This window comes from Phyllobates terribilis, unplaced genomic scaffold (genome assembly GCF_046119375.1).
Source record: "Phyllobates terribilis strain yellow unplaced genomic scaffold, ASM4611937v1 Scaffold_236__1_contigs__length_3049075, whole genome shotgun sequence".
Lineage (NCBI taxonomy): Eukaryota > Metazoa > Chordata > Amphibia > Anura > Dendrobatidae > Phyllobates > Phyllobates terribilis.
The window spans coordinates 503,757-529,802 of record NW_027362996.1 but is presented as its reverse complement, the minus strand read 5'-3'; the positions used below and the strand labels follow the sequence as shown (position 1 = coordinate 529,802).

At 44.2% G+C, this 26,046-nt stretch overlaps 14 non-coding genes and 1 pseudogene across 14 annotated transcripts; all 15 read right to left on the bottom strand.

The window, feature by feature from the left end:
- Positions 1–383: 383 nt before the first annotated feature.
- On the bottom strand, positions 384–574 carry LOC141217109 (U2 spliceosomal RNA). Its single transcript, XR_012285981.1, has one exon. It is a non-coding gene; the product is annotated as a U2 spliceosomal RNA (small nuclear RNA).
- A 1,115-nt stretch (positions 575–1,689) lies between these two features.
- LOC141216805 (U2 spliceosomal RNA) lies at positions 1,690–1,894 on the bottom strand (annotated as a pseudogene).
- Positions 1,895–8,000: 6,106 nt separating this feature from the next.
- LOC141217107 (U2 spliceosomal RNA) lies at positions 8,001–8,191 on the bottom strand. Its single transcript, XR_012285980.1, has one exon. It is a non-coding gene; the product is annotated as a U2 spliceosomal RNA (small nuclear RNA).
- A 1,115-nt stretch (positions 8,192–9,306) lies between these two features.
- LOC141216386 (U2 spliceosomal RNA) lies at positions 9,307–9,497 on the bottom strand. Its single transcript, XR_012285421.1, has one exon. It is a non-coding gene; the product is annotated as a U2 spliceosomal RNA (small nuclear RNA).
- Positions 9,498–10,612: 1,115 nt separating this feature from the next.
- Positions 10,613–10,803, bottom strand: LOC141217106 (U2 spliceosomal RNA). Its single transcript, XR_012285979.1, has one exon. It is a non-coding gene; the product is annotated as a U2 spliceosomal RNA (small nuclear RNA).
- A 1,115-nt stretch (positions 10,804–11,918) lies between these two features.
- LOC141216597 (U2 spliceosomal RNA) lies at positions 11,919–12,109 on the bottom strand. The gene has a single exon (XR_012285624.1). It is a non-coding gene; the product is annotated as a U2 spliceosomal RNA (small nuclear RNA).
- A 1,115-nt stretch (positions 12,110–13,224) lies between these two features.
- Positions 13,225–13,415, bottom strand: LOC141216595 (U2 spliceosomal RNA). Its single transcript, XR_012285622.1, has one exon. It is a non-coding gene; the product is annotated as a U2 spliceosomal RNA (small nuclear RNA).
- Positions 13,416–14,530: 1,115 nt separating this feature from the next.
- Positions 14,531–14,721, bottom strand: LOC141217105 (U2 spliceosomal RNA). Its single transcript, XR_012285978.1, has one exon. It is a non-coding gene; the product is annotated as a U2 spliceosomal RNA (small nuclear RNA).
- Positions 14,722–15,841: 1,120 nt separating this feature from the next.
- Positions 15,842–16,032, bottom strand: LOC141217104 (U2 spliceosomal RNA). The gene has a single exon (XR_012285977.1). It is a non-coding gene; the product is annotated as a U2 spliceosomal RNA (small nuclear RNA).
- A 1,115-nt stretch (positions 16,033–17,147) lies between these two features.
- LOC141216847 (U2 spliceosomal RNA) lies at positions 17,148–17,333 on the bottom strand. Its single transcript, XR_012285837.1, has one exon. It is a non-coding gene; the product is annotated as a U2 spliceosomal RNA (small nuclear RNA).
- A 2,599-nt stretch (positions 17,334–19,932) lies between these two features.
- LOC141216491 (U2 spliceosomal RNA) lies at positions 19,933–20,123 on the bottom strand. The gene has a single exon (XR_012285522.1). It is a non-coding gene; the product is annotated as a U2 spliceosomal RNA (small nuclear RNA).
- Positions 20,124–21,238: 1,115 nt separating this feature from the next.
- Positions 21,239–21,429, bottom strand: LOC141217103 (U2 spliceosomal RNA). The gene has a single exon (XR_012285976.1). It is a non-coding gene; the product is annotated as a U2 spliceosomal RNA (small nuclear RNA).
- Positions 21,430–22,544: 1,115 nt separating this feature from the next.
- LOC141217102 (U2 spliceosomal RNA) lies at positions 22,545–22,735 on the bottom strand. The gene has a single exon (XR_012285975.1). It is a non-coding gene; the product is annotated as a U2 spliceosomal RNA (small nuclear RNA).
- A 1,118-nt stretch (positions 22,736–23,853) lies between these two features.
- Positions 23,854–24,044, bottom strand: LOC141217100 (U2 spliceosomal RNA). The gene has a single exon (XR_012285973.1). It is a non-coding gene; the product is annotated as a U2 spliceosomal RNA (small nuclear RNA).
- Positions 24,045–25,159: 1,115 nt separating this feature from the next.
- Positions 25,160–25,353, bottom strand: LOC141216736 (U2 spliceosomal RNA). Its single transcript, XR_012285755.1, has one exon. It is a non-coding gene; the product is annotated as a U2 spliceosomal RNA (small nuclear RNA).
- Positions 25,354–26,046: the final 693 nt, after the last annotated feature.

The window sequence follows — 26,046 nt, the reverse complement described above, 5'->3', positions numbered from 1 at the left end:
AACAAGGGCATTTGCTAAATAGATGGTGTGTGTGCAACAATATACTGAAAGGTCAATTATATTGTGCAGCTTATCTCACCACCTGTAGTTATTTAGGTGAAAGCTCCAAAATGCTTGCCTAATATGTCTGTTTATCCAAAAGGAAGTAAAAAGGGAGAGCTAGAAAGATAGCATTGCATCACATTACATGGCAATGCAATGCACAGTTGCTGAAGTTGAACCAAAATGAGCTTGTAATCTGGCTTCTGCAACTTTGAACATGAAAAATCCAATGAGGAGAAGAAAAGCAAAGCCAAAGAGTCCATCCCAAAATCCGACAAACAAGCAAAATGAACAAAAAACATTGAATTCAATTCTTTCTGATTTTAGAAACTGCATTAAAGAAGGGGTGCACCGGTCCTGGAGATACTGCAATACCAGGTCAATGCGTGGAGTGGACAGAGCAAGCTCTTTTTCCATCTCCCTGTTCTAAAAATCCATTTAATATATGGTCCCCAGATAGGGGACGTATCAGATATTAAACTGATAAGAACAGATACTACACTTGATCTTAGCCAAAAGGCCGAGAAGCGATAACCAGAATTGGTTTCAAACTACGGAGCCACCCAAGGATCCTGAAAAGTCCATTTGTGGAGATGAGCTCCTGGACTCCCGTTAAGAAGACATGTTGTCAACCTCTAGATCCCTTACATGCCTGCACTTTTCGGCTTGCTGCTGCTGCAATCCACGCGTTTTAGATCTGCATAACTCCACCTCTTTAAACACAGCACCTTCACCCCCTGCTGTTCCCACCCGCCTCAACACCGTTGGAAGGGAGGAGAACCAATTAAGGCGGGGGGTGGGGTGGAACGAGCAGCTGTCTACCCTTAGCAGGAGGGCTCCTGATTACATACCTCTCCTGCTGCTGCTGCTGCTGGCTGTCCAGCAGCAGACTGAAGGTGGCTGCTGCTGTGCACAGGTATATAAAGGCTCAGAGCCTATTATGACACGCGCAGCCAGCGTTCCATTGCCACATTCCATCTACTGCAGGCAGGATACCTGGCTGGCTGAATGTCGCTGAGAAGCTCACAGAGACCGCCATAAGCAACAGTTTAACAGAATGCCACAGACTAATCAACCAAACTTTTTGGGTTGGGTTCTCTTTTATAGTCTGCAGGCATTAAATGAAAGAAGTCAGTGTTCCAGCAGAAGGAGACAACGTTTCAGAAAAGGCATTGTAGCAAGCCAAAAAAGAAATTTTAAGCGCAGCAGAGTAACCAGCTCACATACCTGTTAGCTCAGGTGAGTTTAAAAGGCTGCTGTTGATAACAAGGGCATTTGCTAAATAGATGGTGTGTGTGCAACAATATACTGAAAGGTCAATTATATTGTGCAGCTTATCTCACCACCTGTAGTTATTTAGGTGAAAGCTCCAAAATGCTTGCCTAATATGTCTGTTTATCCAAAAGGAAGTAAAAAGGGAGAGCTAGAAAGATAGCATTGCATCACATTACATGGCAATGCAATGCACAGTTGCTGAAGTTGAACCAAAATGAGCTTGTAATCTGGCTTCTGCAACTTTGAACATGAAAAATCCAATGAGGAGAAGAAAAGCAAAGCCAAAGAGTCCATCCCAAAATCCGACAAACAAGCAAAATGAACAAAAAACATTGAATTCAATTCTTTCTGATTTTAGAAACTGCATTAAAGAAGGGGTGCACCGGTCCTGGAGATACTGCAATACCAGGTCAATGCGTGGAGTGGACAGAGCAAGCTCTTTTTCCATCTCCCTGTTCTAAAAATCCATTTAATATATGGTCCCCAGATAGGGGACGTATCAGATATTAAACTGATAAGAACAGATTTTTTTTTTTTTTTTTTAAACCATTCAGTTTAGTTTTTTAGCAAACAGTATGAATTTCTCCAAAATTTGCTACTTAAAACTTCTCATCATCATGGTTCTATTTATTTAGCAGTAGTATAAGACGAAATATAATCACAAGGGAACATCCTTTACGTAACACAAATGCAGAAACTTCAAGGAATCACAAAGAAAAAAATCACTGGTATTTGATAAGGTAATGCCACTTTTTAAATTTCCAAATCCCTTCGGCATCTGTGCCACCACCGCCTCTGCTGTCCAACTTATATATCAGGTATAGTCTTGAAAGAATAAGTCTAACACATTCATTCACTGATAAAGATTTCCTTTTGAAAAGTCCAAGGTTCCTTGCATCCCACAAACTCTCCATCACACAAGCCATTATCAACCATAAAATTCTATCTTTAGACCGACTACACGCACCAATTCCAAACATCGCCACACGCCAATCCACAAAATTCACGCCTGCTAAACCCTTACACAATCCACCTACACACTTCCACACACTGTACGCGTACTCACAATCCCACATAACATGCCTGACAGTCTCACAACCACCACATCCCACTCTCGGACACACATCTGTTCTTATCAACTCTCTTTTCTTCTGCACTTCTCTCACAGGTAAAATATTATGTAAAGTCATCCACACAACATCCTTCTGTTTGTTTGACATCCCATACGTATCTAACTTCTTCCATGCATCTGAAACCTCATTCCCTCTCAGCCCAACAATATTACACTCTACCTCATTTGCACTCATTCTTTTCACCACATTCTTGGTCATTCTAAAATCATTCATTCCCACACTCAACAAATCATGCTTTCTCACAAATTTCTCAATCACCTCATACCAAACAGGACACTTAAAGGCCACAGGCACACTCGCATCTCTCTTCCTCCAGCATAACCCATACAACATCCATCCAGCAGAATAATTAGCCATAAAAGCACCTTTATTGCCTTTACCCAGCAAAATAACCACAGTCTTAATATAATTAAGACCTAAAAAAACTTCAATATTGGGAAAGGCCAGCCCACCATGCTGACAAGCCTTAAAAAGGCTCTCCCGCTTCAACTTCTCCATCTTACTACACCACAGGAATGTGAATACCAACTTCTCTATTCTCTTAATTTTCCTGTAAGGAGAAGGAAAAACAGTCGCCACATAAAGCAGGATAGGGAGAATCACTGCTTTGATAATTAACACCTTACCACGCAGAGTCAATTCTCTCATTCGCCAAAAATTCAATTTACGTTCAACCCGCATACCACACTCTTCCCAACTTTCATTCCCTTTTAAGTCATCATTAAATAATACGCCCAAAATCTTGATTGCACCCTCTTCACACTTTACACCATCCATACGAATACTACTATCTCCAAAACATTTAAAACTACATTTATTCCAATTTACCCTAAAACCAGACGCACCAACAAAAAAATCCAAAAGCAATTTAATTCTACTCAAAGAAGCCATACTTTCACTCACAACCACAACATCATCCATATAACCTAACACTTTCACATGCTTACCACCACTACCAGGCACCAACAAACCTCTCATCATTTTATCCCGTCTAATCAAACATAACAATGGTTCTATTACACATACAAATAAGACGGGGGACATAGGACACCCCTGCCTTACTCCTGACCTAATCTTCACTTTGTCACACAGCCACCCATTAACCAAGAACTCACTTGACACACAATCATACAATGATTTTACACAATTCACAAATTCTCTAGGAAACCCCATTCTTTCCAGTACTTTAAACAAAAACACATGCGAAACCCTGTCAAACGCCTTCTCAAAATCAATAGCTAAAGTCATACATTTCTGCTTTCTATCCTTGCAATCCCCAATCATATCTCTCAACAATAACAAGTTATCACTCATACTTCTTCCAGGCACTGCACATACTTGGTCCTCCTCCACAACACTACCAATCACTTCACGCATACGATTTGCCAGTAACTTACTGTAGACCTTATAATCCGAATTCAGCAGTGTTATTGGTCTCCAGTTTTCCAAACGTTTCCTCTCACCCTTTTTATACACAAGCACAACCACTCCTTCTTTCATTGATTCACACAACCTACCATTCACCCACATATACTTACATACCTCAGTCAAATCTGTTCCCAAAACTTCCCATGCTTTCACATACAACTCTACAGGTATACCATCTTTCCCAGGAGTCTTACTCTTTTTAGCACTCCACACCACATTCTTCACTTCATCCAGAACTACATCCTCACACAATAGATCACGCTCCTCAGAATCAAGTTTTTTCTCCACACCATTCAGAACATATGACACAAGCCCAGAGTCAATCCATTTCTCATCATACAACTTGCTATAAAACCTATTCACTTCTTTCAGCACATCCTCACCCATACAGTTGGTTCCACTTTCATTCACAACTTCATTCATATCAGTCTTCCTACCATTCATTTTTTTAAAAAAGAACCTCGTACACTTCTCATTTTTCTCCAGGTGCTCAATTTTAGTACGATATATAATTTCCTTTCCTTTCTCATCCAACACACGCTTCAATTCATTCTTAGCCTCAGTAAGTTGATCAGACATCTCCAAACCACTTGCAACACACTTTCTCAACCAGTCAATCCGTCTATTAAGGTCATTAAACCTATTCCTATATCTGGCAGCTTTTCTATAGCCCCACTTTTTGAAGAAAGTTTTAAATTGCACTTTCACCCAGTCCCACCAGTCAAGAACACACACAAAATCCTTCTTACGCATTCTCCATCTTTCATACTTTACATTAAACTCATTCATCACCTCATCATCCTCTAACAGCCTTGCATTCAACTTCCATACCCCACCGCCATACACTTGGTCACCATTCGCACAAAACACGCCTCTCAAACATTCATGGTCCGAAAAAGGTACCTTTTGTTGAGAAAAATCCAAACATACCATATTTTTAGAAAATAACATTAAATCAATTCTGGAATGAATCTCACCACGGTCAGCATGGTATGTCGGCGGTGGTGGCATGCCAAGAACAACAACTGCTGCATCTAAAAAGGAAAAATCACAAATTAAATGGGACAATTTCTTTCCTGTTATGTCACACTTTCCTTCTGTGACACAATTAACGTCCCCAACAAAAATAGTGGGAGATTTCCCTGGAAGAAAAAAACTTAATTTTTCAAGAAGAGCAAGCCGCTCTTCCTTCCCTGTAGGGCAATATAAATTAATAATTCTGACCCGCCACCCTCTATAACTCAAAAATGCAATTAAACATCGGCCCACCTCCACCACAATATAACTATCAATAGAGATTTCTTTATTCCCAACTAATATCCCCACCCCATCATTTTTATTATGATTAGACCCTGACCAGATATGCTGTCCGTAAGGCCAGTCTTTGTCACAAGGAGCATCCTGAATCCCACACTCCTGAAGGCAAAAAACATCAGCACCTAAATGTTTCAGGTAGTCCAGAACAGTTGTTCTTCTGATTTTAGATCTGATCTGCCTTACATTTAGGGACACTACATCCCAACCAGATTGGCAAGACATTAATTAATGAAAAGAAATACATGACTCAATGTTGATCACACCATACTCATCCATTATCATCAGACTGGGAAAGCACCCCAAAGGTGTTGATGCTCTCAGGGATGCCAAGGTAAGGAGCATCAGGGGAGAAGACATCCTGCGGGTAAATGCGGTCACTTGCAGGACTGTCGCACCCTCCGCTGGCAGGTGAGTACTCTCGTCTGGGTTTTTTATTGGCCAGTTCAGGAGTATCATCATCATCAAAAGACCTCCCAGAAGTAAAGTCTCCTTGGCCACCATCCCTGGCCACCTCTTCGTCTGTAGCACCCCAGGACAATGCAGGGGTTCGAGCTAGAGACACATCCATGTCACCCTCACCACATATTTCGGACTGATGAGGGAGGTCCACATCCAACTCGGAGATCTCCATACCTGGCCCAGCAGGGGCCGGAGGGTCCAACAGGTTCTGGGCCTCACCCACCAGATCTTCAACCTCAGGGGGCTCCGTCTCAGCATTGATCTCTGCAGTAGTCACCTGTGGGGTAACAGCAGGGACAGTAGGCTTACCTTTGGTCACTTCGGAGAAGGACCTAGGCTTGACTTTAGCCTTACAATCCCGAATCACATGTCCTTCCTCCCCGCAGGCATCACATACCACCGGGTTGGAACAATCCTTCGCCAGATGACCGTACTTGTTGCACTTTCTACAGTTTGGCAATTGCTTGCAGAAATCCTGGATATGCCCGAACATGTTGCATCTCCTGCAGAACAATGGCGCCTCGGGAAAAAACAGATATCCAGAGTCTCTTCCAATTGTAAAGTTCAGGGGAGGATAGTGAATACCTCCAGGACCATGAGGGTCTATCCCAAACCTCACAAAGTATTTATACTTCCCAGTCCACAGCCCTTCTCCATTTAAGATTTTATGGGAGAATTGCACAAAAATGCAGTGTCTTCTCAGGAATGCAGTGATATCATCCCGGGAGATAAAGGGGTTGTGCATGAATATTACCACCGGGATATCCCCCTTAGAGTAGAGTACAGTGAAGATAAGTCCATCCAGCTGAGGGTGCTCTGAAAGGACTTGAAGAGTTTTGAAAAGGTTTTGGCAAGCCGCCATAGAAGAAAGCACCAAGACGTACCTATGCTCCCTTCTGAACTCCTGCAAACAGATGATCTCCGACTTCTGGATCTTCAGGATTTCATAGAAAATGGCGTTGACCAGGTATGACAACGAGAAATGGTCCTTCTTCTCCTCAGAGACGTCGATACGGAAAGCATTCTTGACCCGGGGATCCCCGGTCCCAGCAAAACGAAGCTTGACACCCATGGTCGCTTCAGGAATCGCCTTCTCGTTTCCTCCTCACTCTCCCCCTATAGCAGCATCCAGCTTAAGCCACCGAAGTGGCGATGCTGGAAGGCTGAGGGCTAGTACACAAGGAACCTCTTGTCCAAACACTAGGTCTGAGCCAAAAGGCCGAGAAGCGATAACCAGAATTGGTTTCAAACTACGGAGCCACCCAAGGATCCTGAAAAGTCCATTTGTGGAGATGAGCTCCTGGACTCCCGTTAAGAAGACATGTTGTCAACCTCTAGATCCCTTACATGCCTGCACTTTTCGGCTTGCTGCTGCTGCAATCCACGCGTTTTAGATCTGCATAACTCCACCTCTTTAAACACAGCACCTTCACCCCCTGCTGTTCCCACCCGCCTCAACACCGTTGGAAGGGAGGAGAACCAATTAAGGCGGGGGGTGGGGTGGAACGAGCAGCTGTCTACCCTTAGCAGGAGGGCTCCTGATTACATACCTCTCCTGCTGCTGCTGCTGCTGGCTGTCCAGCAGCAGACTGAAGGTGGCTGCTGCTGTGCACAGGTATATAAAGGCTCAGAGCCTATTATGACACGCGCAGCCAGCGTTCCATTGCCACATTCCATCTACTGCAGGCAGGATACCTGGCTGGCTGAATGTCGCTGAGAAGCTCACAGAGACCGCCATAAGCAACAGTTTAACAGAATGCCACAGACTAATCAACCAAACTTTTTGGGTTGGGTTCTCTTTTATAGTCTGCAGGCATTAAATGAAAGAAGTCAGTGTTCCAGCAGAAGGAGACAACGTTTCAGAAAAGGCATTGTAGCAAACCAAAAAAGAAATTTTAAGCGCAGCAGAGTAACCAGCGCACATACCTGTTAGCTCAGGTGAGTTTAAAAGGCTGCTGTTGATAACAAGGGCATTTGCTAAATAGATGGTGTGTGTGCAACAATATACTGAAAGGTCAATTATATTGTGCAGCTTATCTCACCACCTGTAGTTATTTAGGTGAAAGCTCCAAAATGCTTGCCTAATATGTCTGTTTATCCAAAAGGAAGTAAAAAGGGAGAGCTAGAAAGATAGCATTGCATCACATTACATGGCAATGCAATGCACAGTTGCTGAAGTTGAACCAAAATGAGCTTGTAATCTGGCTTCTGCAACTTTGAACATGAAAAATCCAATGAGGAGAAGAAAAGCAAAGCCAAAGAGTCCATCCCAAAATCCGACAAACAAGCAAAATGAACAAAAAACATTGAATTCAATTCTTTCTGATTTTAGAAACTGCATTAAAGAAGGGGTGCACCGGTCCTGGAGATACTGCAATACCAGGTCAATGCGTGGAGTGGACAGAGCAAGCTCTTTTTCCATCTCCCTGTTCTAAAAATCCATTTAATATATGGTCCCCAGATAGGGGACGTATCAGATATTAAACTGATAAGAACAGATACTACACTTGATCTTAGCCAAAAGGCCGAGAAGCGATAACCAGAATTGGTTTCAAACTACGGAGCCACCCAAGGATCCTGAAAAGTCCATTTGTGGAGATGAGCTCCTGGACTCCCGTTAAGAAGACATGTTGTCAACCTCTAGATCCCTTACATGCCTGCACTTTTCGGCTTGCTGCTGCTGCAATCCACGCGTTTTAGATCTGCATAACTCCACCTCTTTAAACACAGCACCTTCACCCCCTGCTGTTCCCACCCGCCTCAACACCGTTGGAAGGGAGGAGAACCAATTAAGGCGGGGGGTGGGGTGGAACGAGCAGCTGTCTACCCTTAGCAGGAGGGCTCCTGATTACATACCTCTCCTGCTGCTGCTGCTGCTGGCTGTCCAGCAGCAGACTGAAGGTGGCTGCTGCTGTGCACAGGTATATAAAGGCTCAGAGCCTATTATGACACGCGCAGCCAGCGTTCCATTGCCACATTCCATCTACTGCAGGCAGGATACCTGGCTGGCTGAATGTCGCTGAGAAGCTCACAGAGACCGCCATAAGCAACAGTTTAACAGAATGCCACAGACTAATCAACCAAACTTTTTGGGTTGGGTTCTCTTTTATAGTCTGCAGGCATTAAATGAAAGAAGTCAGTGTTCCAGCAGAAGGAGACAACGTTTCAGAAAAGGCATTGTAGCAAACCAAAAAAGAAATTTTAAGCGCAGCAGAGTAACCAGCGCACATACCTGTTAGCTCAGGTGAGTTTAAAAGGCTGCTGTTGATAACAAGGGCATTTGCTAAATAGATGGTGTGTGTGCAACAATATACTGAAAGGTCAATTATATTGTGCAGCTTATCTCACCACCTGTAGTTATTTAGGTGAAAGCTCCAAAATGCTTGCCTAATATGTCTGTTTATCCAAAAGGAAGTAAAAAGGGAGAGCTAGAAAGATAGCATTGCATCACATTACATGGCAATGCAATGCACAGTTGCTGAAGTTGAACCAAAATGAGCTTGTAATCTGGCTTCTGCAACTTTGAACATGAAAAATCCAATGAGGAGAAGAAAAGCAAAGCCAAAGAGTCCATCCCCAAATCCGACAAACAAGCAAAATGAACAAAAAACATTGAATTCAATTCTTTCTGATTTTAGAAACTGCATTAAAGAAGGGGTGCACCGGTCCTGGAGATACTGCAATACCAGGTCAATGCGTGGAGTGGACAGAGCAAGCTCTTTTTCCATCTCCCTGTTCTAAAAATCCATTTAATATATGGTCCCCAGATAGGGGACGTATCAGGTATTAAACTGATAAGAACAGATACTACACTTGATCTTAGCCAAAAGGCCGAGAAGCGATAACCAGAATTGGTTTCAAACTACGGAGCCACCCAAGGATCCTGAAAAGTCCATTTGTGGAGATGAGCTCCTGGACTCCCGTTAAGAAGACATGTTGTCAACCTCTAGATCCCTTACATGCCTGCACTTTTCGGCTTGCTGCTGCTGCAATCCACGCGTTTTAGATCTGCATAACTCCACCTCTTTAAACACAGCACCTTCACCCCCTGCTGTTCCCACCCGCCTCAACACCGTTGGAAGGGAGGAGAACCAATTAAGGCGGGGGGTGGGGTGGAACGAGCAGCTGTCTACCCTTAGCAGGAGGGCTCCTGATTACATACCTCTCCTGCTGCTGCTGCTGCTGGCTGTCCAGCAGCAGACTGAAGGTGGCTGCTGCTGTGCACAGGTATATAAAGGCTCATAGCCTATTATGACACGCGCAGCCAGCGTTCCATTGCCACATTCCATCTACTGCAGGCAGGATACCTGGCTGGCTGAATGTCGCTGAGAAGCTCACAGAGACCGCCATAAGCAACAGTTTAACAGAATGCCACAGACTAATCAACCAAACTTTTTGGGTTGGGTTCTCTTTTATAGTCTGCAGGCATTAAATGAAAGAAGTCAGTGTTCCAGCAGAAGGAGACAACGTTTCAGAAAAGGCATTGTAGCAAACCAAAAAAGAAATTTTAAGCGCAGCAGAGTAACCAGCGCACATACCTGTTAGCTCAGGTGAGTTTAAAAGGCTGCTGTTGATAACAAGGGCATTTGCTAAATAGATGGTGTGTGTGCAACAATATACTGAAAGGTCAATTATATTGTGCAGCTTATCTCACCACCTGTAGTTATTTAGGTGAAAGCTCCAAAATGCTTGCCTAATATGTCTGTTTATCCAAAAGGAAGTAAAAAGGGAGAGCTAGAAAGATAGCATTGCATCACATTACATGGCAATGCAATGCACAGTTGCTGAAGTTGAACCAAAATGAGCTTGTAATCTGGCTTCTGCAACTTTGAACATGAAAAATCCAATGAGGAGAAGAAAAGCAAAGCCAAAGAGTCCATCCCCAAATCCGACAAACAAGCAAAATGAACAAAAAACATTGAATTCAATTCTTTCTGATTTTAGAAACTGCATTAAAGAAGGGGTGCACCGGTCCTGGAGATACTGCAATACCAGGTCAATGCGTGGAGTGGACAGAGCAAGCTCTTTTTCCATCTCCCTGTTCTAAAAATCCATTTAATATATGGTCCCCAGATAGGGGACGTATCAGATATTAAACTGATAAGAACAGATACTACACTTGATCTTAGCCAAAAGGCCGAGAAGCGATAACCAGAATTGGTTTCAAACTATGGAGCCACCCAAGGATCCTGAAAAGTCCATTTGTGGAGATGAGCTCCTGGACTCCCGTTAAGAAGACATGTTGTCAACCTCTAGATCCCTTACATGCCTGCACTTTTCGGCTTGCTGCTGCTGCAATCCACGCGTTTTAGATCTGCATAACTCCACCTCTTTAAACACAGCACCTTCACCCCCTGCTGTTCCCACCCGCCTCAACACCGTTGGAAGGGAGGAGAACCAATTAAGGCGGGGGGTGGGGTGGAACGAGCAGCTGTCTACCCTTAGCAGGAGGGCTCCTGATTACATACCTCTCCTGCTGCTGCTGCTGCTGGCTGTCCAGCAGCAGACTGAAGGTGGCTGCTGCTGTGCGCAGGTATATAAAGGCTCAGAGCCTATTATGACACGCGCAGCCAGCGTTCCATTGCCACATTCCATCTACTGCAGGCAGGATACCTGGCTGGCTGAATGTCGCTGAGAAGCTCACAGAGACCGCCATAAGCAACAGTTTAACAGAATGCCACAGACTAATCAACCAAACTTTTTGGGTTGGGTTCTCTTTTATAGTCTGCAGGCATTAAATGAAAGAAGTCAGTGTTCCAGCAGAAGGAGACAACGTTTCAGAAAAGGCATTGTAGCAAACCAAAAAAGAAATTTTAAGCGCAGCAGAGTAACCAGCGCACATACCTGTTAGCTCAGGTGAGTTTAAAAGGCTGCTGTTGATAACAAGGGCATTTGCTAAATAGATGGTGTGTGTGCAACAATATACTGAAAGGTCAATTATATTGTGCAGCTTATCTCACCACCTGTAGTTATTTAGGTGAAAGCTCCAAAATGCTTGCCTAATATGTCTGTTTATCCAAAAGGAAGTAAAAAGGGAGAGCCAGAAAGATAGCATTGCATCACATTACATGGCAATGCAATGCACAGTTGCTGAAGTTGAACCAAAATGAGCTTGTAATCTGGCTTCTGCAACTTTGAACATGAAAAATCCAATGAGGAGAAGAAAAGCAAAGCCAAAGAGTCCATCCCCAAATCCGACAAACAAGCAAAATGAACAAAAAACATTGAATTCAATTCTTTCTGATTTTAGAAACTGCATTAAAGAAGGGGTGCACCGGTCCTGGAGATACTGCAATACTAGGTCAATGCGTGGAGTGGACAGAGCAAGCTCTTTTTCCATCTCCCTGTTCTAAAAATCCATTTAATATATGGTCCCCAGATAGGGGACGTATCAGATATTAAACTGATAAGAACAGATACTACACTTGATCTTAGCCAAAAGGCCGAGAAGCGATAACCAGAATTGGTTTCAAACTACGGAGCCACCCAAGGATCCTGAAAAGTCCATTTGTGGAGATGAGCTCCTGGACTCCCGTTAAGAAGACATCTTGTCAACCTCTAGATCCCTTACATGCCTGCACTTTTCGGCTTGCTGCTGCTGCAATCCACGCGTTTTAGATCTGCATAACTCCACCTCTTTAAACACAGCACCTTCACCCCCTGCTGTTCCCACCCGCCTCAACACCGTTGGAAGGGAGGAGAACCAATTAAGGCGGGGGGTGGGGTGGAACGAGCAGCTGTCTACCCTTAGCAGGAGGGCTCCTGATTACATACCTCTCCTGCTGCTGCTGCTGCTGGCTGTCCAGCAGCAGACTGAAGGTGGCTGCTGCTGTGCACAGGTATATAAAGGCTCAGAGCCTATTATGACACGCGCAGCCAGCGTTCCATTGCCACATTCCATCTACTGCAGGCAGGATACCTGGCTGGCTGAATGTCGCTGAGAAGCTCACAGAGACCGCCATAAGCAACAGTTTAACAGAATGCCACAGACTAATCAACCAAACTTTTTGGGTTGGGTTCTCTTTTATAGTCTGCAGGCATTAAATGAAAGAAGTCAGTGTTCCAGCAGAAGGAGACAACGTTTCAGAAAAGGCATTGTAGCAAACCAAAAAAGAAATTTTAAGCGCAGCAGAGTAACCAGCGCACATACCTGTTAGCTCAGGTGAGTTTAAAAGGCTGCTGTTGATAACAAGGGCATTTGCTAAATAGATGGTGTGTGTGCAACAATATACTGAAAGGTCAATTATATTGTGCAGCTTATCTCACCACCTGTAGTTATTTAGGTGAAAGCTCCAAAATGCTTGCCTAATATGTCTGTTTATCCAAAAGGAAGTAAAAAGGGAGAGCCAGAAAGATAGCATTGCATCACATTACATGGCAATGCAATGCACAGTTGCTGAAGTTGAACCAAAATGAGCTTGTAATCTGGCTTCTGCAACTTTGAACATGAAAAATCCAATGAGGAGAAGAAAAGCAAAGCCAAAGAGTCCATCCCCAAATCCGACAAACAAGCAAAATGAACAAAAAACATTGAATTCAATTCTTTCTGATTTTAGAAACTGCATTAAAGAAGGGGTGCACCGGTCCTGGAGATACTGCAATACTAGGTCAATGCGTGGAGTGGACAGAGCAAGCTCTTTTTCCATCTCCCTGTTCTAAAAATCCATTTAATATATGGTCCCCAGATAGGGGACGTATCAGATATTAAACTGATAAGAACAGATACTACACTTGATCTTAGCCAAAAGGCCGAGAAGCGATAACCAGAATTGGTTTCAAACTACGGAGCCACCCAAGGATCCTGAAAAGTCCATTTGTGGAGATGAGCTCCTGGACTCCCGTTAAGAAGACATCTTGTCAACCTCTAGATCCCTTACATGCCTGCACTTTTCGGCTTGCTGCTGCTGCAATCCACGCGTTTTAGATCTGCATAACTCCACCTCTTTAAACACAGCACCTTCACCCCCTGCTGTTCCCACCCGCCTCAACACCGTTGGAAGGGAGGAGAACCAATTAAGGCGGGGGGTGGGGTGGAACGAGCAGTTGTCTACCCTTAGCAGGAGGGCTCCTGATTACATACCTCTCCTGCTGCTGCTGCTGCTGGCTGTCCAGCAGCAGACTGAAGGTGGCTGCTGCTGTGCACAGGTATATAAAGGCTCAGAGCCTATTATGACACGCGCAGCCAGCGTTCCATTGCCACATTCCATCTACTGCAGGCAGGATACCTGGCTGGCTGAATGTCGCTGAGAAGCTCACAGAGACCGCCATAAGCAACAGTTTAACAGAATGCCACAGACTAATCAACCAAACTTTTTGGGTTGGGTTCTCTTTTATAGTCTGCAGGCATTAAATGAAAGAAGTCAGTGTTCCAGCAGAAGGAGACAACGTTTCAGAAAAGGCATTGTAGCAAACCAAAAAAGAAATTTTAAGCGCAGCAGAGTAACCAGCGCACATACCTGTTAGCTCAGGTGAGTTTAAAAGGCTGCTGTTGATAACAAGGGCATTTGCTAAATAGATGGTGTGTGTGCAACAATATACTGAAAGGTCAATTATATTGTGCAGCTTATCTCACCACCTGTAGTTATTTAGGTGAAAGCTCCAAAATGCTTGCCTAATATGTCTGTTTATCCAAAAGGAAGTAAAAAGGGAGAGCTAGAAAGATAGCATTGCATCACATTACATGGCAATGCAATGCACAGTTGCTGAAGTTGAACCAAAATGAGCTTGTAATCTGGCTTCTGCAACTTTGAACATGAAAAATCCAATGAGGAGAAGAAAAGCAAAGCCAAAGAGTCCATCCCCAAATCCGACAAACAAGCAAAATGAACAAAAAACATTGAATTCAATTCTTTCTGATTTTAGAAACTGCATTAAAGAAGGGGTGCACCGGTCCTGGAGATACTGCAATACCAGGTCAATGCGTGGAGTGGACAGAGCAAGCTCTTTTTCCATCTCCCTGTTCTAAAAATCCATTTAATATATGGTCCCCAGATAGGGGACGTATCAGATATTAAACTGATAAGAACAGATACTACACTTGATCTTAGCCAAAAGGCCGAGAAGCGATAACCAGAATTGGTTTCAAACTACGGAGCCACCCAAGGATCCTGAAAAGTCCATTTGTGGAGATGAGCTCCTGGACTCCCGTTAAGAAGACATGTTGTCAACCTCTAGATCCCTTACATGCCTGCACTTTTCGGCTTGCTGCTGCTGCAATCCACGCGTTTTAGATCTGCATAACTCCACCTCTTTAAACACAGCACCTTCACCCCCTGCTGTTCCCACCCGCCTCAACACCGTTGGAAGGGAGGAGAACCAATTAAGGCGGGGGGTGGGGTGGAACGAGCAGCTGTCTACCCTTAGCAGGAGGGCTCCTGATTACATACCTCTCCTGCTGCTGCTGCTGCTGGCTGTCCAGCAGCAAACTGAAGGTGGCTGCTGCTGTGCACAGGTATATAAAGGCTCAGAGCCTATTATGACACGCGCAGCCAGCGTTCCATTGCCACATTCCATCTACTGCAGGCAGGATACCTGGCTGGCTGAATGTCGCTGAGAAGCTCACAGAGACCGCCATAAGCAACAGTTTAACAGAATGCCACAGACTAATCAACCAAACTTTTTGGGTTGGGTTCTCTTTTATAGTCTGCAGGCATTAAATGAAAGAAGTCAGTGTTCCAGCAGAAGGAGACAACGTTTCAGAAAAGGCATTGTAGCAAACCAAAAAAGAAATTTTAAGCGCAGCAGAGTAACCAGCGCACATACCTGTTAGCTCAGGTGAGTTTAAAAGGCTGCTGTTGATAACAAGGGCATTTGCTAAATAGATGGTGTGTGTGCAACAATATACTGAAAGGTCAATTATATTGTGCAGCTTATCTCACCACCTGTAGTTATTTAGGTGAAAGCTCCAAAATGCTTGCCTAATATGTCTGTTTATCCAAAAGGAAGTAAAAAGGGAGAGCTAGAAAGATAGCATTGCATTACATTACATTACATGGCAATGCAATGCACAGTTGCTGAAGTTGAACCAAAATGAGCTTGTAATCTGGCTTCTGCAACTTTGAACATGAAAAATCCAATGAGGAGAAGAAAAGCAAAGCCAAAGAGTCCATCCCCAAATCCGACAAACAAGCAAAATGAACAAAAAACATTGAATTCAATTCTTTCTGATTTTAGAAACTGCATTAAAGAAGGGGTGCACCGGTCCTGGAGATACTGCAATACCAGGTCAATGCGTGGAGTGGACAGAGCAAGCTCTTTTTCCATCTCCCTGTTCTAAAAATCCATTTAATATATGGTCCCCAGATAGGGGACGTATCAGATATTAAACTGATAAGAACAGATACTACACTTGATCTTAGCCAAAAGGCCGAGAAGCGATAACCAGAATTGGTTTCAAACTACGGAGCCACCCAAGGATCCTGAAAAGTCCATTTGTGGAGATGAGCTCCTGGACTCCCGTTAAGAAGACATGTTGTCAACCTCTAGATCCCTTACATGCCTGCACTTTTCGGCTTGCTGCTGCTGCAATCCACGCGTTTTAGATCTGCATAACTCCACCTCTTTAAACACAGCACCTTCACCCCCTGCTGTTCCCACCCGCCTCAACACCCTTGGAAGGGAGGAGAACCAATTAAGGCGGGGGGTGGGGTGGAACGAGCAGCTGTCTACCCTTAGCAGGAGGGCTCCTGATTACATACCTCTCCTGCTGCTGCTGCTGCTGGCTGTCCAGCAGCAGACTGAAGGTGGCTGCTGCTGTGCACAGGTATATAAAGGCTCAGAGCCTATTATGACACGCGCAGCCAGCGTTCCATTGCCACATTCCATCTACTGCAGGCAGGATACCTGGCTGGCTGAATGTCGCTGAGAAGCTCACAGAGACCGCCATAAGCAACAGTTTAACAGAATGCCACAGACTAATCAACCAAACTTTTTGGGTTGGGTTCTCTTTTATAGTCTGCAGGCATTAAATGAAAGAAGTCAGTGTTCCAGCAGAAGGAGACAACGTTTCAGAAAAGGCATTGTAGCAAACCAAAAAAGAAATTTTAAGCGCAGCAGAGTAACCAGCGCACATACCTGTTAGCTCAGGTGAGTTTAAAAGGCTGCTGTTGATAACAAGGGCATTTGCTAAATAGATGGTGTGTGTGCAACAATATACTGAAAGGTCAATTATATTGTGCAGCTTATCTCACCACCTGTAGTTATTTAGGTGAAAGCTCCAAAATGCTTGCCTAATATGTCTGTTTATCCAAAAGGAAGTAAAAAGGGAGAGCTAGAAAGATAGCATTGCATCACATTACATGGCAATGCAATGCACAGTTGCTGAAGTTGAACCAAAATGAGCTTGTAATCTGGCTTCTGCAACTTTGAACATGAAAAATCCAATGAGGAGAAGAAAAGCAAAGCCAAAGAGTCCATCCCCAAATCCGACAAACAAGCAAAATGAACAAAAAACATTGAATTCAATTCTTTCTGATTTTAGAAACTGCATTAAAGAAGGGGTGCACCGGTCCTGGAGATACTGCAATACCAGGTCAATGCGTGGAGTGGACAGAGCAAGCTCTTTTTCCATCTCCCTGTTCTAAAAATCCATTTAATATATGGTCCCCAGATAGGGGACGTATCAGATATTAAACTGATAAGAACAGATTTTTTTTTTTTTTTTTTTCTTAACACTCAGATTACAAGTACCATCTCGATTCCATACTTCTGAAAACGGTGATGGACCAAATCCATCATCGTGTCATTTTAAAACAAAAAAACATTATTTAATGCATATACAAAAAAAACAAAACAACAACCAGTATTTCCTCTCAGACACATAATATATAGAGGAAGGAAACAAAACACATTACTGCATTCCTCCCTTCAACGCATAATATGTTAGATACTCCAACAGTCCTTTCTCTTGCGAGAAAGATTCAAAGTTTGTATTCACATAATCTATCCATGTCCTTCCCACCTTATAGGTTTCAAAAAACCTCTCTTTATTTGCCTTCACACTTGCGATTACCTTTGGAAAAAAAGCTTCAAAACACACACCACTTCCCTTCATTTCCGCAATTCCTTTTTTAACTTTGTCCATTTCTTTATCAGCTTCCTCCTCTTCTGTTTGCCTCTGAACCTCTACCGTCTTCTTTTTTTCTTTCTTTTCCGCCTTTGCACTTTCCATCTTCTCCTTATTACTCTTTCTCTTTGGGCATTCCTTAAACCTATGCCCAATTTCCATACACAGGTTACACTTATTCCTTTCTACTGGACATGATTTAGAAACATGTCCTTCCGCTTTACACTTCCAACACTTTTCTGCAGTACAGTCTTCACGTTTATGACCATATACCTCACAAATTGAACAAAAGGAATCCATCCCATTAAAGAATAAATTCCCACTTACTTTACCAAGCTTAAACCTTTGAGGCGGGTAGGAAAAACTCCTATCCTTGTTCATGTTAAATTCCACAAAAAATTTCCACTTTCCCGTCCATACTCCGAATTCATTCATTACTTTACCTTTTGATACTACAGACTTGGCAAAACCACTCAAAAACGTGACAATGTCCTCTTCTGGAACCAGTGGTGAAAACATTTTCACTGTCACCATCTTTTCACTACTAAATACGTGACGTTGAAACCGAATTCCAACAAACTTCTCATGTCTCAATTCATCAAAAGAATCCATATAGTTCTCCAAAATCTTCCTAGACTCAAAAAACACGTCATAGACACCCTTTTGGGGATAATCCATAACTGCCACGATGTCTTCTTTATTCACCTTTGCGACACCCAAGATGATCTCCTTCATAATAAACCGAAAGTCCTTAACCTTCTGACAGTCTCTCCGGACAAAAATCCGGAAAGCGGTCTCCACACGTGCATGTTCTGGAACCTCCAACTTCGGCCACAACTCCGCCTCTGTTGCCATGATTCTCCAACAGAATGAGCGTAATCTCCACTCCAACACACAGAAGGAGCGAGTATGATCACTTCCCGTTGTCTGGGGACTAAGCCGACACGCCTATAGCAGCAAGGGGGTGAAGTCCCCACAATTAGGTAAGGACGATCCCCCAAGGCCGACGAGCCAGGTACCCTAGACACCTCCAACCAAAACCAAGGCAGCAATCGCTAAATCACTGCACTTGATCTTAGCCAAAAGGCCGAGAAGCGATAACCAGAATTGGTTTCAAACTACGGAGCCACCCAAGGATCCTGAAAAGTCCATTTGTGGAGATGAGCTCCTGGACTCCCGTTAAGAAGACATGTTGTCAACCTCTAGATCCCTTACATGCCTGCACTTTTCGGCTTGCTGCTGCTGCAATCCACGCGTTTTAGATCTGCATAACTCCACCTCTTTAAACACAGCACCTTCACCCCCTGCTGTTCCCACCCGCCTCAACACCGTTGGAAGGGAGGAGAACCAATTAAGGCGGGGGGTGGTGTGGAACGAGCAGCTGTCTACCCTTAGCAGGAGGGCTCCTGATTACATACCTCTCCTGCTGCTGCTGCTGCTGGCTGTCCAGCAGCAGACTGAAGGTGGCTGCTGCTGTGCACAGGTATATAAAGGCTCAGAGCCTATTATGACACGCGCAGCCAGCGTTCCATTGCCACATTCCATCTACTGCAGGCAGGATACCTGGCTGGCTGAATGTCGCTGAGAAGCTCACAGAGACCGCCATAAGCAACAGTTTAACAGAATGCCACAGACTAATCAACCAAACTTTTTGGGTTGGGTTCTCTTTTATAGTCTGCAGGCATTAAATGAAAGAAGTCAGTGTTCCAGCAGAAGGAGACAACGTTTCAGAAAAGGCATTGTAGCAAACCAAAAAAGAAATTTTAAGCGCAGCAGAGTAACCAGCGCACATACCTGTTAGCTCAGGTGAGTTTAAAAGGCTGCTGTTGATAACAAGGGCATTTGCTAAATAGATGGTGTGTGTGCAACAATATACTGAAAGGTCAATTATATTGTGCAGCTTATCTCACCACCTGTAGTTATTTAGGTGAAAGCTCCAAAATGCTTGCCTAATATGTCTGTTTATCCAAAAGGAAGTAAAAAGGGAGAGCTAGAAAGATAGCATTGCATCACATTACATGGCAATGCAATCCACAGTTGCTGAAGTTGAACCAAAATGAGCTTGTAATCTGGCTTCTGCAACTTTGAACATGAAAAATCCAATGAGGAGAAGAAAAGCAAAGCCAAAGAGTCCATCCCCAAATCCGACAAACAAGCAAAATGAACAAAAAACATTGAATTCAATTCTTTCTGATTTTAGAAACTGCATTAAAGAAGGGGTGCACCAGTCCTGGAGATACTGCAATACCAGGTCAATGCGTGGAGTGGACAGAGCAAGCTCTTTTTCCATCTCCCTGTCCTAAAAATCCATTTAATATATGGTCCCCAGATAGGGGACGTATCAGATATTAAACTGATAAGAACAGATACTACACTTGATCTTAGCCAAAAGGCCGAGAAGCGATAACCAGAATTGGTTTCAAACTACGGAGCCACCCAAGGATCCTGAAAAGTCCATTTGTGGAGATGAGCTCCTGGACTCCCGTTAAGAAGACATGTTGTCAACCTCTAGATCCCTTACATGCCTGCACTTTTCGGCTTGCTGCTGCTGCAATCCACGCGTTTTAGATCTGCATAACTCCACCTCTTTAAACACAGCACCTTCACCCCCTGCTGTTCCCACCCGCCTCAACACCGTTGGAAGGGAGGAGAACCAATTAAGGCGGGGGGTGGGGTGGAACGAGCAGCTGTCTACCCTTAGCAGGAGGGCTCCTGATTACATACCTCTCCTGCTGCTGCTGCTGCTGGCTGTCCAGCAGCAGACTGAAGGTGGCTGCTGCTGTGCACAGGTATATAAAGGCTCAGAGCCTATTATGACACGCGCAGCCAGCGTTCCATTGCCACATTCCATCTACTGCAGGCAGGATACCTGGCTGGCTGAATGTCGCTGAGAAGCTCACAGAGACCGCCATAAGCAACAGTTTAACAGAATGCCACAGACTAATCAACCAAACTTTTTGGGTTGGGTTCTCTTTTATAGTCTGCAGGCATTAAATGAAAGAAGTCAGTGTTCCAGCAGAAGGAGACAACGTTTCAGAAAAGGCATTGTAGCAAACCAAAAAAGAAATTTTAAGCGCAGCAGAGTAACCAGCGCACATACCTGTTAGCTCAGGTGAGTTTAAAAGGCTGCTGTTGATAACAAGGGCATTTGCTAAATAGATGGTGTGTGTGCAACAATATACTGAAAGGTCAATTATATTGTGCAGCTTATCTCACCACCTGTAGTTATTTAGGTGAAAGCTCCAAAATGCTTGCCTAATATGTCTGTTTATCCAAAAGGAAGTAAAAAGGGAGAGCTAGAAAGATAGCATTGCATCACATTACATGGCAATGCAATGCACAGTTGCTGAAGTTGAACCAAAATGAGCTTGTAATCTGGCTTCTGCAACTTTGAACATGAAAAATCCAATGAGGAGAAGAAAAGCAAAGCCAAAGAGTCCATCCCCAAATCCGACAAACAAGCAAAATGAACAAAAAACATTGAATTCAATTCTTTCTGATTTTAGAAACTGCATTAAAGAAGGGGTGCACCGGTCCTGGAGATACTGCAATACCAGGTCAATGCGTGGAGTGGACAGAGCAAGCTCTTTTTCCATCTCCCTGTTCTAAAAATCCATTTAATATATGGTCCCCAGATAGGGGACGTATCAGATATTAAACTGATAAGAACAGATACTACACTTGATCTTAGCCAAAAGGCCGAGAAGCGATAACCAGAATTGGTTTCAAACTACGGAGCCACCCAAGGATCCTGAAAAGTCCATTTGTGGAGATGAGCTCCTGGACTCCCGTTAAGAAGACATGTTGTCAACCTCTAGATCCCTTACATGCCTGCACTTTTCGGCTTGCTGCTGCTGCAATCCACGCGTTTTAGATCTGCATAACTCCACCTCTTTAAACACAGCACCTTCACCCCCTGCTGTTCCCACCCGCCTCAACACCGTTGGAAGGGAGGAGAACCAATTAAGGCGGGGGGTGGGGTGGAACGAGCAGCTGTCTACCCTTAGCAGGAGGGCTCCTGATTACATACCTCTCCTGCTGCTGCTGCTGCTGGCTGTCCAGCAGCAGACTGAAGGTGGCTGCTGCTGTGCACAGGTATATAAAGGCTCAGAGCCTATTATGACACGCGCAGCCAGCGTTCCATTGCCACATTCCATCTACTGCAGGCAGGATACCTGGCTGGCTGAATGTCGCTGAGAAGCTCACAGAGACCGCCATAAGCAACAGTTTAACAGAATGCCACAGACTAATCAACCAAACTTTTTGGGTTGGGTTCTCTTTTATAGTCTGCAGGCATTAAATGAAAGAAGTCAGTGTTCCAGCAGAAGGAGACAACGTTTCAGAAAAGGCATTGTAGCAAACCAAAAAAGAAATTTTAAGCGCAGCAGAGTAACCAGCGCACATACCTGTTAGCTCAGGTGAGTTTAAAAGGCTGCTGTTGATAACAAGGGCATTTGCTAAATAGATGGTGTGTGTGCAACAATATACTGAAAGGTCAATTATATTGTGCAGCTTATCTCACCACCTGTAGTTATTTAGGTGAAAGCTCCAAAATGCTTGCCTAATATGTCTGTTTATCCAAAAGGAAGTAAAAAGGGAGAGCTAGAAAGATAGCATTGCATCACATTACATGGCAATGCAATGCACAGTTGCTGAAGTTGAACCAAAATGAGCTTGTAATCTGGCTTCTGCAACTTTGAACATGAAAAATCCAATGAGGAGAAGAAAAGCAAAGCCAAAGAGTCCATCCAGAAATCCGACAAACAAGCAAAATGAACAAAAAACATTGAATTCAATTCTTTCTGATTTTAGAAACTGCATTAAAGAAGGGGTGCACCGGTCCTGGAGATACTGCAATACCAGGTCAATGCGTGGAGTGGACAGAGCAAGCTCTTTTTCCATCTCCCTGTTCTAAAAATCCATTTAATATATGGTCCCCAGATAGGGGACGTATCAGATATTAAACTGATAAGAACAGATACTACACTTGATCTTAGCCAAAAGGCCGAGAAGCGATAACCAGAATTGGTTTCAAACTACGGAGCCACCCAAGGATCCTGAAAAGTCCATTTGTGGAGATGAGCTCCTGGACTCCCGTTAAGAAGACATGTTGTCAACCTCTAGATCCCTTACATGCCTGCACTTTTCGGCTTGCTGCTGCTGCAATCCACGCGTTTTAGATCTGCATAACTCCACCTCTTTAAACACAGCACCTTCACCCCCTGCTGTTCCCACCCGCCTCAACACCGTTGGAAGGGAGGAGAACCAATTAAGGCGGGGGGTGGGGTGGAACGAGCAGCTGTCTACCCTTAGCAGGAGGGCTCCTGATTACATACCTCTCCTGCTGCTGCTGCTGCTGCTGGCTGTCCAGCAGCAGACTGAAGGTGGCTGCTGCTGTGCACAGGTATATAAAGGCTCAGAGCCTATTATGACACGCGCAGCCAGCGTTCCATTGCCACATTCCATCTACTGCAGGCAGGATACCTGGCTGGCTGAATGTCGCTGAGAAGCTCACAGAGACCGCCATAAGCAACAGTTTAACAGAATGCCACAGACTAATCAACCAAACTTTTTGGGTTGGGTTCTCTTTTATAGTCTGCAGGCATTAAATGAAAGAAGTCAGTGTTCCAGCAGAAGGAGACAACGTTTCAGAAAAGGCATTGTAGCAAACCAAAAAAGAAATTTTAAGCGCAGCAGAGTAACCAGCGCACATACCTGTTAGCTCAGGTGAGTTTAAAAGGCTGCTGTTGATAACAAGGGCATTTGCTAAATAGATGGTGTGTGTGCAACAATATACTGAAAGGTCAATTATATTGTGCAGCTTATCTCACCACCTGTAGTTATTTAGGTGAAAGCTCCAAAATGCTTGCCTAATATGTCTGTTTATCCAAAAGGAAGTAAAAAGGGAGAGCTAGAAAGATAGCATTGCATCACATTACATGGCAATGCAATGCACAGTTGCTGAAGTTGAACCAAAATGAGCTTGTAATCTGGCTTCTGCAACTTTGAACATGAAAAATCCAATGAGGAGAAGAAAAGCAAAGCCAAAGAGTCCATCCCCAAATCCGACAAACAAGCAAAATGAACAAAAAACATTGAATTCAATTCTTTCTGATTTTAGAAACTGCATTAAAGAAGGGGTGCACCGGTCCTGGAGATACTGCAATACCAGGTCAATGCGTGGAGTGGACAGAGCAAGCTCTTTTTCCATCTCCCTGTTCTAAAAATCCATTTAATATATGGTCCCCAGATAGGGGACGTATCAGATATTAAACTGATAAGAACAGATACTACACTTGATCTTAGCCAAAAGGCCGAGAAGCGATAACCAGAATTGGTTTCAAACTACGGAGCCACCCAAGGATCCTGAAAAGTCCATTTGTGGAGATGAGCTCCTGGACTCCCGTTAAGAAGACATGTTGTCAACCTCTAGATCCCTTACATGCCTGCACTTTTCGGCTTGCTGCTGCTGCAATCCACGCGTTTTAGATCTGCATAACTCCACCTCTTTAAACACAGCACCTTCACCCCCTGCTGTTCCCACCCGCCTCAACACCGTTGGAAGGGAGGAGAACCAATTAAGGCGGGGGGTGGGGTGGAACGAGCAGCTGTCTACCCTTAGCAGGAGGGCTCCTGATTACATACCTCTCCTGCTGCTGCTGCTGCTGGCTGTCCAGCAGCAGACTGAAGGTGGCTGCTGCTGTGCACAGGTATATAAAGGCTCAGAGCCTATTATGACACGCGCAGCCAGCGTTCCATTGCCACATTCCATCTACTGCAGGCAGGATACCTGGCTGGCTGAATGTCGCTGAGAAGCTCACAGAGACCGCCATAAGCAACAGTTTAACAGAATGCCACAGACTAATCAACCAAACTTTTTGGGTTGGGTTCTCTTTTATAGTCTGCAGGCATTAAATGAAAGAAGTCAGTGTTCCAGCAGAAGGAGACAACGTTTCAGAAAAGGCATTGTAGCAAACCAAAAAAGAAATTTTAAGCGCAGCAGAGTAACCAGCGCACATACCTGTTAGCTCAGGTGAGTTTAAAAGGCTGCTGTTGATAACAAGGGCATTTGCTAAATAGATGGTGTGTGTGCAACAATATACTGAAAGGTCAATTATATTGTGCAGCTTATCTCACCACCTGTAGTTATTTAGGTGAAAGCTCCAAAATGCTTGCCTAATATGTCTGTTTATCCAAAAGGAAGTAAAAAGGGAGAGCTAGAAAGATAGCATTGCATCACATTACATGGCAATGCAATGCACAGTTGCTGAAGTTGAACCAAAATGAGCTTGTAATCTGGCTTCTGCAACTTTGAACATGAAAAATCCAATGAAGAGAAGAAAAGCAAAGCCAAAGAGTCCATCCCCAAATCCGACAAACAAGCAAAATGAACAAAAAACATTGAATTCAATTCTTTCTGATTTTAGAAACTGCATTAAAGAAGGGGTGCACCGGTCCTGGAGATACTGCAATACCAGGTCAATGCGTGGAGTGGACAGAGCAAGCTCTTTTTCCATCTCCCTGTTCTAAAAATCCATTTAATATATGGTCCCCAGATAGGGGACGTATCAGATATTAAACTGATAAGAACAGATTTTTTTGATTGAATATATCTTTTATTAGCACAAAAAATAAGTTAACAGACAGTGTACAGTGCCGCAGCCCAGTACACACAGAATTCTACATCATATTTACATAGCATGAGGATACGACGCACTAACTAGACACATCACACCCCTATGCTACACAAAACACTCAATCTGAAAGAAAAAGCATGTCAATCAATACAGTACGACGAACCGTGATAAGGGATGGGGATTGGGAAAAAGGGGATGGGGAGGGGAAAATCACAGGCCCGAAGCTTTATTGAAAGACAAGACACATAAGGGGAGAGGGGGAGGAGGGGTTTAGTCCTCGTCCTCGTCCTCCGGACCGTCCATGATGGAATAGTCTCTGAGCAGGCTGTGGATCAGCCTGCGGCAGTCCTGGATGGACATCCTCTCCCTCCTCAAGATGAGCCGGTTCCTGGCGACCCAAACGGCATCCTTGAAGCAGTTCATAAGGCGCCAAGCCTCCTGGATGGCTCCGACGGTATGAACCCCAGGGAAGAGTCCGTAAAGCACAGAATGGTGCGATAGGCTCGCCCTGGGGACAGAGTTCCTCAGGTCGTCCTCAAGTGCAGTCAATAGGCGCTGTGCAAATCCGCAGTCCCAAAAAGTGTGCAAAGATGTTTCCTCCACGAAGGGGCACCTTGGGCAGTACCGGGTCTTGCACAGATTCCGGGCATGCAAGAATGACCGGACGGGCAGTCCGCCCTGAATCGCCATC